This window comes from Oryctolagus cuniculus, chromosome 20, assembly GCF_964237555.1.
Source record: "Oryctolagus cuniculus chromosome 20, mOryCun1.1, whole genome shotgun sequence".
NCBI lineage: Eukaryota > Metazoa > Chordata > Mammalia > Lagomorpha > Leporidae > Oryctolagus > Oryctolagus cuniculus.
The window spans coordinates 31,530,095-31,551,552 of record NC_091451.1 but is presented as its reverse complement, the minus strand read 5'-3'; the positions used below and the strand labels follow the sequence as shown (position 1 = coordinate 31,551,552).

Here is a 21,458-nt window from a genome sequence, read left to right as displayed (position 1 = left end):
CCATCTTCCACTGCTTTCTCAGTCCACAGCAGAGAGCTGGATTAGAAGTGGAGCAGCCAGGACTCAAACTAGCTCCCATATGGGATGTCAGCACTGCTGGTGGCGTCTTTACACACTACACCACAGCTCCGGCCCCATGGATATCAGTTTTCCAGTAGACTTCACAAAATAGATACTGGTGAATAAAGACTAAGTCTGCTTATGGACAAAAAGAGGTTTAATGGCTAGAAAAGAAAACTAAAAGTAGCTTTATCACCAAAAAAGTAAAACAAAGCAAATACTCTAGCAACAATTATGCAAGCTTCAAACGAGGAAAGAAGTTCATTGTGAGGTTGCATGAATTCCCTTACTAAAATTTTCCATTGGCTTTCTTTAGTACATTTTCGGCTCAGACTAAAACCTGTGCCCTGTCTAGTCTGTAACTCAAACTCATCTTCGCCTCTCCAAGCACTCTGGCCTTCGGTCTCTTGGATTTACCAAGCTCTAGAGCTATAACAGTTGTTTTTGTCTGACTTTGTCTATATGCATCCCTCAAGTCCTTACCTTGATCACATCATTTGATTGATTGACTTCTTCAGATGTCAGCTTAAATGTCATCATCTCTAAAAGACTTTTCAGGAGTACTTTTTGTAAACTGCCTTTTCCACCTCCTTACCTACACACACACACACACACACACACACACACATTTTATTATCACAGGACCCCTATTGGTTTTTCTCAAATCATTAATCCAATATATAAGATGAGTCAATAATCTCCTTTACTCAACTGATCTTTTTAAAGATGTATTTCTTTATTTAAAAGGCAGAGTTACAGAAAGAGAAGGAGACACACAGAGAGAAAGAGAGAGAGAGAGAGGGAGAGAGAGAGGTCTTCCATCCATTGGTTCTCTCCTCAAATGACCACAACGGCCAATATTGGGTGAGGCTAGAGCCAGGAGCTTCATCTAGGTCATCCATATGGGTGTAGGGGTCCAGGAACTTGGGCCATCCCCTGCTGTTTTCCCAGGTGCATTAGCAGGGCACAGGTTCAGAAGTGGAACAGCCAGAACTGGAAGTAGCACCCTTATGGGATGTCAGCATGATAGGCAGTGGCAGTGGCTTAACTTGCTATGCCACAACACTGGTCCCCAACTCACTGATTTTATATGCACATTGGTTAAAACTGTGCCTTTATATATTAGGTGTTTAATAAATATTTGTTGAATGAAAAATTAAAGACTTAAGCATGTAAATGAATCACTTCAAATATTAAAGTGTTTGTTAGATCATTTTAGGAAGATATTATTCCAAGGGACTCATCATTTACGTGAGCAGAGGAGAAGAAAACATTTGTTTTTTCATCTCTTGTGTCTGTTTTTTATTGGCAATCTTTTCTTCTCAGGGAAAACTCTAGAAGGTAGGTTAACATAAATGCCTGGTGGAATTTGAAAGAGAGTTGGCACCAGCACAGCTCATTGGCAGCATTGTGATACTCCAAATAGCTAATGCAATCCTACACAACAACAACAAAAAAAAGCCAGAGGCATCACAATACTAGATTTCAAGACATACTACAAAGTAGTTGTAATCAAAACAGCGTGGTATTGGTACAAAAACAATTGGAAAGACCAATGGAACAGAATAGAAACACCTGAAATCAACCCAAATATCTACAATCAACTAATCTTTGATAAAGGAGCTAAAATCAACCCCTGGAGCAAGGACAGTCTCTTCAACAAATGGTGCTGGGAAAACTGTATTACCACATGCAGAAGCATGAAGCAAGACCTTTACTTGACATCTTTCACCAAAATCCACTCAAAATGGACTAAAGATCAAATCTACTACCCAACACCACCAATTTATTAGAGAATATTGGGAAAACCCTACAAGACATTGGCATAGACAAAGAGTTCTTGGAAAAGACCCCAGAGGCATAGGCAATCGAAGCCAAAATAGACAAATGGGATTACATCAAATTGAGAAGATTCTGTACTGCAAAAGAAACACTCAGGAAAGTGAGGAGACAATCGACAGAATAGGAACAAATATTTGTAAACCGTACAGTTGATAAAGGATTAGTAACCAGAATTTATAAAGATATCAAAAAATTCTACAACAACAAAACAAACTAACCTGTTAAGAAATGGACCAAGAAATTAAACAGACATTTCTAAAGAGGAAATCCAAATGGCCACCAAAACATGAAAAAATGCTCAGGATCATTAGCCATCAGAGAAATGCAGATCAAAACCACAATGAGGTCTCACCTCACCCCAGTTAGAATGGCTTTCATACAGAAATCAATAAACAACAAATTCTTGCAAAGATGTGGGGAAAAAATACCCTACTCCACTGGTGGGAATGTAAACTGGTAAAGCCACTATAAAAGACAGTGGGGAGATACCTCAGAGGTCTGAACATAGTCCTACCATATGACCCAGCCATCCCATTCCTTGGAATCTACCCAAGGGAAATGAAACCAGCACATGAAAGAGCTATCTGTACCTCCAAGTTTATTGCAGCTCAATTTACAATAGCAAAGACATGGAATCAACCCAAATGCTCATCAACTAAAGACTAGATAAAGAAATTATAGTATATGTACACCATGGAATACTACTCAGCAATAAAAAAAGAAATCTGGTAATTTGTGACAAAATCGACAAACTGGAAAACATCATACTTTATGAAATAAGCCAGTCTCCAAGGGACAAATTCTGTATGTTTCCCCTGGCCAGCAATAACAAATAGAGCAGCTAAAACACAGCATGTAGAAATGAAATTGACACTATGAGAAGGAGTGATTTTGAACAACCCTTCTCCTGACTGCTGAGGAACAGCTTTTTATTCTGTATTTTTGGTTATCATTTACTTTTTTCCCTTTATAATATTTCCTTATCTTTTTCTTTTTTATGCAAATCATTGAACTCTGTACTAAACATAGAGTTAATCATAAATATATATATAACGTTACTTGAAAACAGATCTTAGTAAAGAGTAAGAGTGAGAATAAAAAAGGGAAGAGGAAGGATTATGGGAGTGTGGGTGGGAGGGCAGGCACAGCAGGAAGAATTACCTAGATCCTAAAGCTATAATCATGAAATGTATGAAGTCTATAACTGCAAAGCAGTATAGTCCTACATACTTTACTATAGACTCACTTCTAAGAGTGCAGCTAAACAAATTGACATAGGACCCCAAAATCCCTTAAGCTGGCTGATAAAAATAGCAGCTTGTCTTAAGTGTTATAAAGACCAAATGGATAGGATTAAGTGGCAAAATGACCACATGGGTAGGATCAAGGAGTGCATGAAAACAATAACAGACAAAATTAAAAAGCATTCAAGGCTACAACATGAGAAGCAGTCCATTCAGCAGACTCATAGAATTACAATTGCTTTAAGGTAGCACTCTGACCTCAGAAACAGCCCTTAAGGCACTCCATTCCAGCTAGAAAGCCAAGGGGGAGCATATCGGGCATGGAAAGCCTAGACACTTCAGCAAAAGATCTCGTACATAAAGGACCAGGGGAAAGAAAGGGCCACCAAAGAAGCATGTACTTTGCCCTGAAGGAAAGAGAGAACTTCCACTTTGCTTATGGCCTTGTCAAATTAATGGATCCAAAAGGCTACCATAGCCAAGGCAGCTCATGTCAAAAGCCTTGGGCAATTACTGATGTCATACTAAGACTGTAATTGTTTAATAAATAACTACTCATTGTGCACTAACTTCCCACACAGGACCTCTGTCCCCAAAGAGTTTTACCAGGAAACTTAATAGTAAAACTTCTTCTCAAGAATCACTTCCTTTTAGTATATTAAAAGGAGGGTATTGTTGTGTCTTATAAGTAATAGTTATGTATAAGAGCTCACAAAAGATGTATCATCCTTGGATTCTTCTTCAAAGACAATTAAGTTGCTAAAAGGAAAGAAGGGGGAGGAAGAAAGGGAAAAGAAGAAGTGGGGTGGGGGAGGGAAATCACCTTCAAGAGGCAACAACACAGATCAGCCTTTGTATAGATTGTTGAGGAACACTTCTCTTAGTTTTCTTTACTCCATTCATTCTTTTTTTTCTTTTTCTTTCTTTTTCTTTTTCTTTCTCAGATAAAACAGGACAGGGAGCAGGAAGGGGAAGCAAGAATGGGTGAGAGGGCAGGTACAGTGGGGAGAATTACTATGTACATAATGTGGTATTCATGAGATGCATACAAATTAAAAATAAATTTTAAAAAAATATAAACAAACAAAAACATTCCCCCAAAAAGAAAGCAAGGGAATAAATCTTTTTCTTTAAGATTTATTTTTTTAGTTTTTTTTTTAACTTTTATTTAGTAAATATAAATTTCCAAAGTACAGTTTATGGATTACAATGGCTTTCCCCTCAATAATTTCCCTCTCACTTACACCCCTCCCATCTCCCGCTCCCTCTCCCATTCCATTCACATCAAGATTCATTTTCATTTCTCTTTATATACAGAAGATCAATCTAGTATATATCAAGCAAAGATTTCATCAGCTTGCACCCACACAGAAACACAAAGTGTAGAATACTGTTCCAGTACTAGTTATGGCACTACTTCACACTGGAAAACACATTAAGGACAGATCCCACATGAGAAGTAAGTACACAGTGACTCCTGTTGTTGACTCAACAATTTGACACTCTTGTTTATGGTGGCAGTAATCTCCCTAGTTTCTAGTCATGAGTTGCCAAGGCTATGGAAGCCTCTTGAGTTCGCTGACTTTGATCTTATTCCAACAGGGTCATAGTCAAAGTGGAAGTTCTCTCCTCCCTTCAGAGAAAGGTACCTCCTTCTTTGATGGTCCCGTTCTTTCCACTGGGATCTCACTCGTGGAGATCTTTCATTTAGGTTTTTTTTTTTTTTTTCCCCCCAGAGTGTCTTGGCTTTCCATGCCTGAAATAGTCTCATGGGCTTTTCAGCTGGCTCCGCATGCCTGAAGGGCTGATTCTGAGGCCAGAGTGCTATTTAGGACATCTGCCATTCTATGAGTCTGCTGTGTATACCGCTCTCCATGTTGGATCGTTCTCTCCCTTTTTGATTCTATCAGTTAGTATTAGCAGACACTAGTCTTGTTTGTGTGATCCCTTTGACTCTTAGACCTATCAGTGTGATCAATTGTGAACTGAAATTGATCTCTTGGACTAGTGAGATGGCATTGGTACATGCCACCTTGATGGGATTGTATTGGAATCCCTGGCACATTTCTAACTCCACCATTTGAGGCAAGTCCGATTGAGTATGTCCCAAATTGTACATCTCCTCCCTCTCTTATTCCAACTCTTATATTTAACAGGGATCGCTTTTCAGCTAAAATTTAAACACCTAAGAATAATTGTGTGTTAATTGCAGATGTTGAAATTCATATGGAGACACAGGAGACCTCGAATAGCTAAAGCAATCCTGTACAACAAAAACAAAGCCGGAGGCATCACAATACCAAATTTCAGGACGTACTACAGGGCAATTGTTATCAAAACAGCATGTTACTGGTACAGAAACAGATGGATAGACCAATGGAACAGAATAGAAACACCAGAAATCAATCCAAACATCTACAGCCAACTTACATTTGATCAAGGATCCAAAACCAATCCCTGGAGTAAGGACAGTCTATCCAATAAATGGTGCTGGGAAAATTGGATTTCCACGTGCAGAATCGTGAAGCAGGGGAATAAATCTAAAAATCACTATACGGTTATTCAATTTTCAGTGAATATAACACTGTGTTTATCAGTTGCTCATGTTTATAGCACAATGTTAGATTTGTCATTAAAGCTATTAATATAATCAATATGTTCTGTTCCAGTTCAGAAATATTTTGTGAAACAGATGATAACTTACATGAAACACACACATGTATGCACACATATGCAAAATGTACACTTTGTATCACACAAATAAATAGCTTCTCTTCAGTTAGTTTGCCTGCTACTTGCTTTTAGAAAGTACATATTTTCAGGCCGGTGCCGTGGCACACTAGGTTAATCCTCCACCTGCGGTGCCAGCATCCCATATGGGTGTCCGGTTCTAGTCCCAGTAGCTCCTCTTCCAGTCCAGCTCTCTGCTGTGGCCCGGGAAGGCAGTGGAGGATGGTCCAAGCCCTTGGGCCCTTGCAACTACATGGGAGACCAGGAAGAAGCACTTGGCTCCTGGCTTTGGATCCGTTGTGGCCACTTGGGTAGTGAACCAACGGAAGGAAGACCTTTCTGTCTCTCTCTCTCACTGTCTGTAACTCCACCTGTCAAATAAATAAATAAAAAATCTTTAAAAAAAAGAAAGTACATATTTTCATAAGGATTTTTATCTTCATACTACTATTATTTTATTAATCTATTAATTTATATACTGTACTATTAATAAATTTTATTACCACCAAAAAAGAATAACTTGTAATAGAAATATGTATTTCAAATAATTAAACTCTCAGCTGGTTTAGGAAGACAGAATCATAGACGCCATGAGTTTAAGGTAGGAGAGACTTTTCCACACTGATGTCAATGTAAAAACAATTTTTTTCACAAAATATCAGAGAAAACTCAAGTTCCTCCAAAATAGCAAGCTCAATAACAACATAAAAAGAACAAAATAATCAAGCCAACTAACAAAGATGTACTGTACACACATAATTGGTAGCTTGAGTTGGGAATCATTAATGCAGTTGTCCATATGCCATGCAGTGAAACCACCTGCCAACTGAATTTAGCAGACAAATTTAGTAATCTAGGGCCTGGTTTAAGAAATCGTAAAAGAACCATCATCCAAGTGATTATCACATTTGTTCAGTTAACAAATACCTTCTGTATGCTGAGTGTTGATGTTACCTAGATTGACACAAGCAGTATTCATCAACAAATAAGACAGTTTAGACCCTATGACAACTCAGATAATTCTATTTTTCTTTTCTCATACAAAATAAAGAAACATTATCCCACATGTATAATACATAGTACCTCATTTTCTATAACCTACATAGACCTTTGTAACTGCTGAGATTAAATGAATGTGGCAGAAATCACACTGAATGTCTTCTAGGACAAGGTCATAAAAGGCCAGAGAGCTATGACCTGGCATATAATCATCATTTCATTTTCTGAAGTAAACTTGTGAGAACGAATTGCTAATGATTATATCTTCCTTTTACTTAGTCATACCCATGTTTTTGTGTGCAAAGACTCTACAACCATATTGTAACTGAATTCCTTAACAAGTTTTAGTTGACAACTCAGAGGGCCAAAATTTTAATCCTCCATTTTTCATCTCTAGTTTTTATAGTAAAATTCCACACATATTATAGGTATTAATATCCATTTGGTTTTTCTAGTCTAAGTGGACTTTTGTTGGTGTTATTGTTTTACATATTTATTGTAGGCAACTCTCCTGTGTTTTTACTGCCCACATATCAGCCTTCATTCATTCTAGTACTAGCCTGGGAATGCCTTTTTTCCATTTATCAGCCTACAATCCAGTCTAAGAGATCAAAGACCTTCTCTAATCTGAAATTTCTCAAAATGTTCCACGCTGACCTCTTTCCTCAACTTTATAGAATCTATTCTCTCTATAAATTATATCATATAAAAATCATACAATGTTTTTTGCAGCTCTTTTATAAGTGTATTCTAGAACATTTGTTAGCTTTCATTGTAGCTTGAAATTACACTGATTGCTCCTAGAGTAGGACATAATGCCATGACTTTCTTTCTTGCTCAGAGGCCACACATCTACAGAATGCCAAGCCACTGTGAAACCACCATGCTCAGAAGACTCAATGATGGACCACAGAGAAACAGAGAAATATATTCAGGGCTGCAGCTGTTATAGCCCACAGCTTTTTGAGTTTGCCTGGCCTCAGTAGAAGACTGCAAAGTAGCACTACCCAACCGAGCCCAAAGAATATTCCAAAACATGCAGGATAGTAATAAATAATTGCTCTAGTTTTAAACTACTAAGTGGGAGTGGGTGTTTGGTGCAGTGGGTAGGATGGTGTTTAGTGTGCCTGCATCCCATAATATAGTGCCTGGGTGTTAGTTCAGGCTCTTCCCCCAATTCCAGCTCTTGGCTAACATGCACCCAGGGAGGCAGCAGTTACAACTCAAGTAGGTGGGTCCTTGCCACCAATATGGGAGACCCGAATTGAGTTATCAGGCTCAATCCATCAACCTGGCCCAGATCTGGCTGTTGGAGAATTAGAGAGTGAACAAGCAGCAAATGGAAGATCTCTCTTGCTTGCTCCCTCTCCTGAGGCGATTTGTTACAGAGTCCACTAAAACCGAAGATAAACTTGTTATTTTAAATTTTGTATCCATAAGGCTTAACACAAATGCAATTAATATAGCAGTTTCAACATTTTTCTATATGTCCACTTCATTTTTAGTTCCTTTATTCTTAATATTACTTAGTCTTTCCCTCAATTTTCTTGGTGTATTTATTACTATCAAGAACTGTCATGCATTTATTTATGGCTACCTCCACCAGACTGTAAGCTCAAAAAGGGCAGGATTTCGCCTGTTTAGTTCATTCCTGTATTCCCATAGATAATATAATAGCTATTATGCCCTTAGCTTATTAGTCATAGAAGGGCCTAGATATAACTTCAGTTGCTAAACACAGATATTAGGGGTGACTGACATACACAAAGAGTCCTCTGGCATTTATTTGTGGTGATTACACTGTGGAAAGAACAAATGTGGGTGATATCTTCATTTTGCATAAATGCTTATTATTTTAATCCATATTTTAGGCACAATGCCTTAATTTATCTTTATCTTGTTACCTTTGGGTCATTTTGGAAGTTTCATTAATTTTTTTCAATATAAATCTGAAGTATTATTTAATAGTTCTGATTAACAATACACTGTTATCGTTAAATATTTGTTCTGAATGTAACCTGTTCTCAAGCTCTTGGAGTCTCTTTTATCTTTATCAATATTGTTTTTCATCAGTTCAAGTTTTTAGAGACCTTTTTAAAAATTCTTTCCCTGACTTTGCTAGGGCTTTCAAAAGCTATTGAATTAATATCATCCAAATTTAATGTGCTGTTTGCTCCTTTTCGATCATTAATGAAGATGTAAAACACGACCAGCTTCCTAGCCTTTTGTCATATTTCTTGATTTGCCACCCTCAGCCAGCCATCATTCCAGTTAATAGAGCTTATATCAGGTCCAATTTGGAAAGATGCCCTTTAAAAATAACTAATTTCAGCCTTGTTGTTCCTGATATATATATTCTGGGTACATCAAGGTGAAGCCAGAAGCTCAGGATGTTTTCCTGGGAACCAAGATAGAAGCTGAGAAAGATATAAAATAGAATAAAACATTGCTGCACCTGCCACCTAATGGCATTATTTTCTACGAAATAAAGAAATTTGATCTGACTGAAGTCAGGCCATTCTCTCCTTGGCACATGGTTTCATAAAAGAAAAAAAAGAGAGAGAAAGAGAGAAAGAAACTAGCCAGTCAGATTTGAAATGGATGAAATCAATTTATTGGGAAGATTGCGGTGGCATGGGTTTAACTCTTTATATGCTTTGTTAATATTCTGTCCTCCATTTCACAGCAAAGGTATTGTAGACAAACCTTTCACAGATGGGGATATAGATTATAATGCTTTTGTGAAATTTTCCCTGGTCCACAGCCAACACAAATCAGAGCTCGTTCCATTCAGTGTGAATGAGTTCTTTGCTGCAGTAAGCAACAATTCGAACATGGAGAGACTTTTAATGGACTGACTCTCACCTCCAAGACATTTTAGATTACGTAAAGAGCATGATCACATTCTGAAAGCAAAATGGCATTTAATAGGAAGTTACAAACATTCTCTCCATCACATAAATATATTCAAAGCTTTGCTAGTCTTGCTTTCACTATAGTCATGATTGACAATCATCTCTACCATTCGAGGCTCTGAATGATCCTGAAATGTCCTTTGGCAAAATTTGTCATTTATCCAAATAGGCAGAAAACCCTGTGCTCACATTCCCACACACCAAACGGTTAACAATACTTTCTTTGTTATTCCCTTCACTTGATAATTTTAAGTCTTTAAATTATAAGAGATATGTATGCATACATCAACTGTTAGTAAGAATAGAACATTTTGTTAAAGTAAGAAAGGACAATAAGTCTGGGAGTCAAGTGCTTCACTGACACTTAATAAAGTGTGTGTGGTCTCATTTCCTATTCCTCCCATCTCCATAATGTAGGCCGATTGCCATTCAAATGACTCTTAAATCAAGAATAGAAAAATGATCCAGAGAGAATAAATAAAGCTATTAGAGGGAAGGAATCAGACCAAGATCCTGCCCTCTCTGCCGCTGCCTCAGATCTCCTTTCCTTCCTCTGAGCCTGGCTCTCCCACGGCACACCTAGTGAGTTGTAGTCATGTAAGCCCATCTTGTGGAGACCATACATTCTCATTAGTCCTAAGAGCTCGGTAAGGGGAGATATTGTTATTTCCCCAGGCCACTCACTCCCCGGTGGCCCCATGCCCAGAATAATTTTCGCACAGCAATTGCTCAAATTCCCATGTAAATACTCCCCTGGCTAATCCTTCTGCTGGTCTCATATATCCTTGACTGTGGGCACTCAGGGATACCCAAGCCCATTGCACAGGTTGGTCCATCCCAGGTAGGTTCAACTCCCACTTCCAGACCTCTCTCTTCAATATGAAAACTTTCTCTTTCCATAACTGCTACTTACAACCTATCTCTTAAAAAAATTTAGTTTTTCCCAGATGAGACACTTACTTACTTTCTAACTCATTTTCAACATTTTCCAGTAACACAAAACCCTCCATCAACAGAGAACTTCTTATACTTCCTTGCCTCTAAACTGTAATTTCCTGCCTGGGACTTTGCTAATGCTAGACTTCCCAATATGAATGTCTACTTGTACTCTTTTCCTGTTCCATGCTAAATGATTCTCATTCACTGAAGCTCAGAAAATATTTTCATTTATTGGTAAATACCAATTGAAAACTATTATGGGCTTAATTGTGCCACCACCATCCCCACCTCTGGAATCCCCCTCCAAAACTGTTGAAGTCCTAATCTCCAGTACCTTGGAGTGTGACTATTTAGAGGAAGGGTCTTCAAAAAGTAAACAAATTAAAATGAGATCATTAGAGCAGACCTAACCCAACATGATTGATGTAATGATAAAGAAGAGGGGGACTGAGTTACAAACACACAGAGGAGGGAAGAGAGAGGGAGAAAGTAACCACCTACAAGTCAAGGAGAGACAATTCAGAAGAGAACCTTGCTGACACCATAATCTCAGGTTGGTAACCTCTAGTATCGTAAGAAAATAAATACCTGCTATTGAAACCACACAGTCTGTGGTACTGTCAAGGCATCCCCAACAAATTAAGACAAGTAAATACTATGTTAGATATTTTGAAGGTCACAGGAACACATTGTGAAACAAAATAAATATGATCTCTTTCCTCAAGAAAGATTCCTAGGCAGCTGAAATACTTAAAAATGGCTGGATGTCACATGTGACACCCCTGTGTTCTCTGGTATACGACCAGCCTCAAGAATGTGTTTCTCAAATATCTTACATTGTGCAGAATCATGTACAAAATAAAGGGAATTAAAGGTATTGGGGCTGGGTGCAGATCTCTGTGGGACTTTGCAATGGTATAATAACAAAAAACAACAGCTGAGTTGTGCAGTTAAATCCCCAGCAGCATTTACACCCAGTATCACAGCCTGTGAATCCTTGTAGCCTAGACCTTCCACTCATGCGTCCTGCTGTGAAAGGGGCTGCCTCTTCTAGTGTCTAACTTGATCATGCTAGAAAGTCTACTTTTTGGGGGAGATATAGACTTTTCTACATGATTTCTAATTTGATGATAATCTTCCCAAATTTCTCATTGCACCCCCAAACCACTCAACATCATAAATAGTGCAGTGGTTCCCAAAGCCACTCAACCATCCCCCGCTTGCCCTGCAGATAGTTATTTCTTCCCTTTAAGGGTTTTAACAATATCATAGAAGTTCTCTTTAACCTAATATCTTCAAAATATTAATGTTCTATGGAAAAGTACACACAAACCAACCAGGTTATTCAGACTACAAGTTACATTGACATCATCCCCCTATTTGTAAATTGCTTATGTGCTAAATAGCATCAAGCATTACTGAAGCAGAGCACATTGTCTTCTTTCCTCATAGGAAGAGAGAGCTGGGAAATTGTGTGACCTATAACAGAGGACCCAAATCTCACACTCATGAAGGAACTCAAATATAAACATTTACAGCCACAAGAGATACACTAACAAGGATGAAAGAATGTGTTTATTCAATTTAAACCCATATCCCATACCAAGCTACAATGCCAACATTATCCTGTGACTCTTGTGGAAATCCTGTTAATACTTGCAAGCAGTAAAATTATATTTGACCATACTTTTATATATTTAGTAAGAAAGCATTTAAAATAAGTGGCCACTTGTTGCAACCCCCAATTTGTCATTATTTTTCATTTTTATTATATTTAAGACTCAGAAAATTGAAAGAGTTTGAACTTCTAAACCTCCTAGAAACCTGGCTTGGGCATTTCCATCATCTCGCTCAACATATTGTGGTGTGTTTATTTGTTTAAACTTGAGTGACCCACCAATAGTCAATGACTTTTGGGGGGCTGGGATTACAACTATTTCGTTTTAAAATCCCCAGCAATTAGAGTCCCAGGGGCAGAGTGGGCAAATGTCTAGCCTTGCAGTTAATATGCACACATCCCACATCATAGTGCCTGGGATTGATTCCTGGCTCCTGTTCCTGACTCCAGCTTCTGACCAATGCAAACCATGGAAGGTAGTGGTGATGGCTCAAGTAATTACGTTCCTGCCACCCATATGGGAAACCTAAATTACAGTCTCAGCTTCTATTCCCTTACTTGTTCCAACCCTGGCCATTGCAGGCATTTGAGGAATGAACTAGTGGATGGGAGTCTCCTCTCTCTCTCTCTCTCTCCTTATCTCTCATATAAACAAAAAGTAAATTTAAAAATTTTAAAAATAAAGTCCTTGATACAAAATAGAGCCTAATCAATGGTTTAAAATACAAATGCAAAAGAGTTGCCTAAAGAACACAACATTCACCATCTACAGTCACTCAATGTCTGGATTAACAAATGGTTATTTATTATAGGTTCAAATTTGTCATTCTAATATTCTCTGTTCTTCATAATTACTAATATCAACTATTAAACATATTTGGGTTCCTTGTAATATATCTTTTTTCTCATGGCATAAAAAAAGAAAGTAAAGCAGACATCATTTCAAATTTCAGCTCTCCACTTTTTAAATGTATGGCAAATATCCCTAAAATAATTGCTAACAGCCATTTGTAATAATAATAGAAATGAAGATAATAATTTTAAGATGACATGTACAAGACTAAAGTTGAATGAGAGCATGGGTTAAAGAGGCATCTAATTCAGAAGCACAGGTCATCTAGGAAGTCTAACGACTTTCAAGATATGCCAAGAGTCAAAATGTCTTAAGAGATTTATTAAATGCAGGAGTAAAGAAGCCTGAAATATGGGAATAAAGATAACCCAATAAAAACAAAAGTACAAAAACAGTATCTAGAAAGTCTTCCCCAGCTTGATCAGTTTATCCACACAGGGTTAATATTCACAATCTGACTGATTACTCCAACCAAGCTGAAAATATATTCTCAATGTCAGCAAAGCTAAAAAAAGGACTCATAGTGCTTTAGACCTACAATGCTGAGAAAGACTTTAAGACTGGAACACATTTCTACCAACAACAATCTGTACCGTTCAAGTTTACAAGCAAGAACAGAAAATATGTAATATCGATATGTGTTATAGTGTATGTATTGTATGTGAGATCTGTATTGTAACATATCGTATTATATGCATTGTAAGTGAGGCTGGTCTGTATGTACTCATTCATAAACACTCAAACATTTTGGCACAACGATATTTAGGTACAATTTATCCTATGGTGAAAATTCATACATTGTCTTACATTCTTTGATTGTATGTAATGCAACTATCTCAAGTTAAAAATAGTGTTCTCTGGCCGGCGCCACAGCTCAATAGGCTAATCCTCCGCCTGTGGTGCTGGCATACCAGGTTCTAGTCCTGGTAGGGGCGCCAGACTCTGTTCCAGTTGCTCCTCTTCCAGGCCAGCTCTCTGCTGTGGCCTGGGAGTGCAGTGGAGGATGGCCCAAGTGATTGGGCCCTGCACCCCATTGGATACCAGGAGAAGCACCTGGCTCCTGGCTTTTGATCAGCGTGGTGCGCTGGCTGCAGCGCGCCAGCTGCATCAGCCATTGGAGGGTGAACCAACAGCAAAGGAAGACCTTTCTCTCTGTCTCTCTCTTTCTCTCACTGTCCACTCTGCCTGTCAAAAAAAAAAAAAAAATAGTGTTCTCATTTTTTTAACAAGAGGAGAGGAAGGGAAGATGCAACCAGCTGTCCTTAAACAATCTTTCATTCTGATGCTGAATAGTCTAGCCAGTTAGAATCAATAATTATCAATTTAGTATAGGGTAGTTGATAACAAAATAACTCCTGTCTCCATCAACAAAGAGCAATTTCATTCAAGGTGCATGATCAACAAAACACAGGTTGATACTAAAGAACTCAAGCAACTCCACTATCCTGGTATTTCCCATTTCTAATTTTTCATTTTTATTCATGTTTTGCATGCTCTTCCCATGCTCTTTTTTTCCTGTGTGCATATCCTTCACCATTATATGCATGGCTGTGAACAGAGGGACCCTCCAATGGCTACGTTTTCTAACAAAATCTACAAATGGCTTCAAAACATGACAAAATTCTAACTTCTGAGAGAAGGACAAGGCTGCTCTCTCATTTCCTGCATTTTAGCAGATAGAGCTGCAGTACATTTTTCTGCTCTCTGACCATTTAATAAAACCCGTCCCTTATCTTTTATAGTACAGCATTGAGATGCCCCTTAGTCTGCTGTCCTTACTCTGAGCTGGTGTGACAAAATGCTGCTTTGGGGAAACAAATACAGACTCCTCACCCAACTTATTTCTACAAAGTGTTTCCTTTCTATTCCATGCTACCCGCAGTGAACAGATAGTGCTAGAGTAATAAATGAAGTGGGAGATTTAGTCATCAGACCTGAGAAAAATTCATGGTGTGAATCCTTACCCTTGAGAGAATTTGCTGAGTAGCATTAGACAAGCTATTTTCTGACAACATGTAGCTACAGATCAAATGGAAACTAAATGTTTCAGAACCATCCAGACAGCTGACTCCTGTTCAAGGCATCTTTCCTACGTGAAATATGTTTCTCTGCAGATCCTTGTTCAGATTTGGAAACCTGGTTCTTCAGCTCAGCAGGTGAAAGCTGGAGTAGCAACATTACCCACTGTTCTGTTTGGAGCTGGTAGCCTGGAGAGAAAGCAACTTAAAATTTAATTCATTAATTAATTCTGTGCTTTACTCAGTGCAGCCCTTTACAGAAAACAACTGCAAAGTTATTTGGGCAGCATTATCATCATCGAGAATCATAACCTCAGGGCTGGTGTTGCCGCAAACGCGGGCTTCCCTCACCAGACTACCGGATGGAGTTTCAGCTACTTCATTTCTGATCCAGTTCTCTGCTAATGCATCTGAAAAGGCAGCAGGAGATGTCCAAGTGCTTGTGGCCCTGCCACTATGTAGGGAATCCAAACGGAATTCCTGACTCCTGGCCCAGCCCTAGCCTCTGTAGTCATTTGAGGAATGAGCCAGTGGATGGATGACCTCTCTCTGTCTTTCTTTCTGTAACTGCCTTTAAAATAAATGAATAAATAATTACAAATTTTTTAAAAAATAAAATTTTGTGTTTAAATAAAGAAGAAGAATCATTACCAGACTCTCCTAGTTGGCAAAACAAAGTGGGATTTTGGGTATCAGGGAAAAAGAAATATATTAATTAAGCCTTTCTCTCCCTGTTTTCCTCTTCCATTTCTTAAATTTTGTTTTTATTTTTAAATTTGACAGATAGAGTTAGACAGTGAGAGAGAGAGAGACAGAGAGAATGGTCTTCTTTCCATTGGTTCACTCCCCAAATGGCCACTAAGCCGGCGTTGCACCAATCTGAAGCCAGGAGCCAGGTGCTTCTTCCTGGTCTCCCATGTGGGTGCAGGGGCCCAAGTACTTGGGCCATCCTGCACTGCCTTCCTGGGCCACAGCAGAGAGCTGGACTGAAGAAGAGCAACCGAGACTAGAACCCGGCGCCCATATGGGATGCCGGCGCTGCAGGTGGAGGATTAACAAGTGAGCCACGGCGCCGGCCCCTCTCTTTCATCTTTTTAAAGATTTGTTTTGTATTTGCTTGAAAGGCAAAGTTACAGAGAGAGGAGGAGAGACAGAGACAGAGAAGGAGAGATCTACTATCCTCTGGTTCACTGCCAAATGACCGCAACGGTCGGGGCCGGGCCAGGCCAAAGCAGGGGGCCAGGAGCTTCTTCCAGTTTTGTCATATGAGTGCAGGGGCCCAAGCACTTGGGCCATCCTCCGCTGCTTTCCTCAGCACATTAACGAGGAGCTCGTAGGAAGTGGAGCTGCATTAGCAGGAAGCTGGATCAGAAGTGGAGCAGCCGGGTCTTGAATTGGCACCCATGTAAGATGCTGGCATTACAAAGATGCTGACATTAGAAGGATATGGGCGGCTGGCGCCGCAGCTCACTAGGCTAATCCTCCACCTGCGGTGCCGACACACCGGGTTCTAGTCCCGGTCGGGGCGCCGGATTCTGTCCCGGTTGCCCCTCTTCCAGGCCAGCTCTCTGCTGTGGCCAGGGAGTGCAGTGGAGGATGGCCCAAGTGCTTGGGCCCTGCACCCCATGGGAGACCAGGATAAGCACCTGGCTCCTGCCTTTGGATTAGTAGCACGCTGGCCCCAGCTTCCATTGGAAGGTGAACCAACGGCAAAGGAAGACCTTTCTCTCTGTCTCTTTCTCTCACTGTCCACTCTGCCTGTCAAAAATAAAAAAAAAAAAAGAAGGATATGGGCAAGATGCAGAGCAAGAAGATGAAGCAAAAAAAAAAAAAAAATATTTCACTAGAGCTCAGCTTGCACCCCCGACCTCTGGGGACGCATCCTGGCATCAACACTATGCAAAGCTCCCCAGTGGTCCCAGGGTGCAGTGATTGTTAGGAAGCATTGCTCAGCAGACATCCAGATTCCTCTTCCTCAGAAGACCTCAGTCTACCTCAAATGCCAAGATCCTTGAATTTCCTCTCTTCCTCACTCTTTTTGGGCAGTCTTTGGAGAAGCAGATTTATTTATTTTCCTTTGCAATATACTTTGTGCACATTACTTTATTTAATTCTCTCAATGACATTATAAACTTTCTACCTTTGTTCTTTCCATTCTAAAGACCAGTGAGGTGAAGTTATTTGCTTGTGTAATTCTCACAGCTATTTGGTGGTGGAGACAAATATTGAAACCAAGTATGACTGATTAAGCAACTATTTCTTCAATAACTATATTCGCCACTGGGGTTTCTGTGTATTTGAGGACAAGACCAGGAGGGCTACACCTGACACCTCAGGGTCATTTGTCATCCTGACCCTATTTAGTTGTGTCTCTTCTTTTCCTGTACTTGAACTTTTAACTCTGACGTGTGCTAGATTACAGCACAAATTGTGTCCAAAATAAAGCCCTTGTGAGCGCTCTACTCTCCCTCTTTGTAACTTTTTAACTTCCTCTTCATCTTCCTTGTTCAGCCTCTCTTCTCTCCTAAGCCCTCACTTTCAAACTCTTGAATCTCACTTTTTTGAAAAATCAAGGCTTCCATATTTTAGGACTTTTATGTCACTCACTTCAAGTAGATACTACTTTAGATGGAATTTTATCTTTGCTATATAGTGGAGTCAAAATGAAAACTATAATTATTATCCTCAATCTTCAAATCTCTTCAACCCTCATTTTTATTCACATGCTATAGATTTCAACAAATGAAAATATACCTTTAAAATGCCAAAAATAAGCAGTACATTTAATGGTAACATGCTGAAAACATTTTTTTTAAAGATTTACTTATTTATTTGAAGGTCAGAGTTACAGAGAGAGAGGAGAGGCAGAAGAAAGAGAGGTCTTCCATCAGATGGTTCACTCCCCAGATGGCTGAAACGGCCGGAGCTGTGCCTGTCCAAAGCCAGGAGCCAGGAGCTTCTTCTGGATCTCCCACGAAGGTGCAGGGGCCTGAGCACTTGGGCCATCTTCTACTGCTTTCCCAGGCCATAGCAGAGATCTGGATCGGAAGTGGAGCAGCGGGTCTCGAACTGGAGCCCATATGGGCTTCAGGCTAGGGCATTAACCCACTGCGCCGCAGTGCTGGCCCACTGAAAACATTCTAACGGAGGTTGAATTGTCCCACTTCCATTTAATATTTTACTGGATACCCTCATTAGTAAGAGAAGACAAAGAGTGAAAAGAATCCAGATTGAAAAAGGAAAAATAAAATTATTATAATTTGTGTTTAGCGTATTATGCTCATATATGTAGATAACCATATCCACCAACAGAAAAATAGTAGAATTTCAGTTTTAATAAAATATTTTACTTGTAAAATTTAAGATTTGCTAAGAGTAAGAAGATATGGGCCACAGGCCAAGCCATCACTTGTGACACTAGCATCCTATATTGTAGTGCCAGTTTCAGTCCTGTTTACTCTGCTTCTGATGCAGCTTCGTGCTAATGAGCCTGAGAAGGCAAGAGAAGATGGCCCAAGTATCTGTACCTCTGCCACCCATGTGGAAAACTCAGATGAAATTGCTGACTCTTGGCTTTGTCCTGGCCAAAAACTAGCTCTATTAGCCATTTGGGGAGTGAACCATTGGATGAAAGACCTCTCTCTCTCTCTCTCTCTCTCTCTCTCCCTCTCTGGATGTGTGTTTGCGTCACAATACCTTTCAAACAAATAAGTAACACTTTTAAAAATTTAAGAATATAGTACTAGGGCTTCTGTATACTATACCACCAGTTTCCTCTATTATTAACATCTTACATTAGTGTGATGTATTTGTCACAATCCAAAAACCAATATTCAAACATCATTATTAAATGTAGTCAACACTTGATTCCCTGATATTCCTTCTCAGTTACAGGGTATCACCAAGGATATTATATTATATTTGATAGGCATAAACCTTTGACTTCTCTTGTTTGTGACATTGTCTCAGAATTTTCTTGTTTTTGATGACCTTGACAATTTTGAGTACTGGTTAAGTAATTTGTACAATGTCCTTTAATCAGTGTTTTAACAAGATTTTCCTCATGATAAAATTGGGAATGTGATTTCAGGAGGAAGGTCACAAAAGTAAAGTCCATCTCATTATGTCTTATCAATGGTACATACTGTCTATATGCCATACTGGTAATGTTAACCTTGATCATTTGTCTTGAGATAGTATGCATCATATTTCAGAACCATAAAGAAATTATTTTTCTCTTCTTTTTTAAAGATTTATTTATTTATTCAAAAGTCGGAGTTATATACAGAGAGAGGAGAGGCAGAAAGAGAGAGAGAGAGGTCTTCCATCTGCTGGTTCACTCCCCAATTGGCCACAACGGCCAGAGCTGCGCTGATCCAAAGCCAGGACCCAGGAGCTTCTTCTGGGTCTTCCACACAGGTGCAGGGGCCCAAGGACTTGGGCCATCTTATACTGCTTTTCCAGGCCGTAGTAGAGAGCTGGATCAGAAGAGGAGTAGCCGGGACTAGAAGTGGCGCCCATATGGGACGCCAGTGCATCAGACCAGAGCCTTAACCCGCTGCGCCACAGCGCTGTCCCCATTTTTTCTCTTCTTTTCTATACTTTGTTGGAAAATTATTAATTGGCATCTGAATTACTTTTCATTTTGTTTTTGGCTGTGTACTGGTTGGTTTTGACGTATTTTTCTTATTTTCTGGCACTTCAAGGTGGCTGCACATCCATCATGTCTATTCCCATTCCCAAGTTCTAGAATCTGTCACTTCTCTGGGCTGACACTGGAGGGGCAGCAGTTCAACTACAACCTATGATGCTGACATCTCATGTGGGTGCCAGTTCAAGTCTTGGCTGCTCCACTTCTGATCCACTCCCTACTAACGTGCCTATGAAATCAGAAGAAGATGACTCAAGTACTTGGGTCCCTGCACCCTCATGAAAGACATAAGTGAAGTTTCTGACTGCTGGCTTTGGTCAGGACCTCTGGCGCCATTGCAGCCATTTGGGAAGTGAACCAGAGGATGGAAGAGTCTCTTATTCTCTCTCATTCATTCTCTCTCTCTCTCTCTCTCTTTTTCCTTCTCTCTCTCTGTAACTCTGATTTTCAAATAAACAAATCTTAAAAAAAAAAATCTGTCACTTCTCTAAGTAGCCTTGATTTATTTCACTGGACCATGTTGCTGGAAGCAAAGTCTGGGCAGTAGCTATGTTCACTGCTAAGAGGTGTCATTGCTTCTATGACATAAAAATGTATGCATGCACATCAATAAATATTTCTCTATGTACTTCTCTGTATATATCCTACGATAAAGTGTGTTCCCATTAATATCTAGCTCTAATCCATCTCAAAGTCAGTCATACTAGCCTATTCTCCTTGCCCATCTGTAACCTCCCTCACCATAATGAGAAATCTTTTACCTTCTATCATCTGTTTAATTGTTTGAGTCCATTTTGCATTTACAAGAGTTGAATTATTAACATATACATCTGTAAGGAAACAACTTTATCAATTAGATCTCAGAGTTAATGAACAGTTCTTTTTACTTTTAGTCTTGCAGAGTTCAATCACTTTTGAAGTTACATAAGCTAGTGTCTTATTCACTGAATCTATTCAGGGAAATTCTTACAAATAAAGCATATTTTAAAAATAAAAGCACATTTTAAAATTTTTATAGAAAATTGGAATGGAAAGGATTTTATTTTGGCATAAAAAATTTTGAAGTCCTTGCAATGTTTTCCTAATCTGTATTTCCATTAACTTTTTTGATAACCTTCCATATATTTCATATATTTAGATTCTTTGCTTACATTCAGCATAGTATCTTGGGACCACTCAAAATCCTAAATGACTTTCTAATTTGCATATATTAAGATTTTATCTCTGTGATGTAAAGTTTTTTTTTGATAGATTTATTTTATTTATTGGAGAGGCAGAAAGAGAGAGAGAGAGGTCTTCCATCTGCTGGTTCACTCCCCAAATGGCCACAACAACCAGACCTGGACCAGGCTGAAGCCAGGAGCCAGGAGCTTCTTCTGGGTCTTCCACACAAGTGCAGGGACCCAAGCACTTGGGCCATCTTCTACTGCTTTCCCAGGCCATAGCAGAGAGCTGGATCAGAAGTGGAGCAGCTGGGACTAAAAGCAGTGCCCATATGGGATGCCTGCATTGCAGGTGGTGGCTTTATCCACTCTGCCACAATGCTGGCCCCATGATGTAAAGTTGTATAAGGTTCAACAAGTGCTTGT

The 21,458-nt window shown here is 39.3% G+C and overlaps 1 long non-coding RNA gene across 1 annotated transcript in view; it reads left to right on the top strand.

Annotated features, from left to right (window-relative positions):
- Positions 1 to 8,398, top strand: part of LOC138847332 (uncharacterized) — a 105,923-nt gene extending 97,525 nt beyond the window's left edge. Inside the window, exon 4 of the long non-coding RNA XR_011385080.1 lies at positions 7,717 to 8,398. This is a non-coding gene — a long non-coding RNA (uncharacterized lncRNA). The remainder of the gene's footprint in view (positions 1 to 7,716) is intronic.
- Positions 8,399 to 21,458: the final 13,060 nt, after the last annotated feature.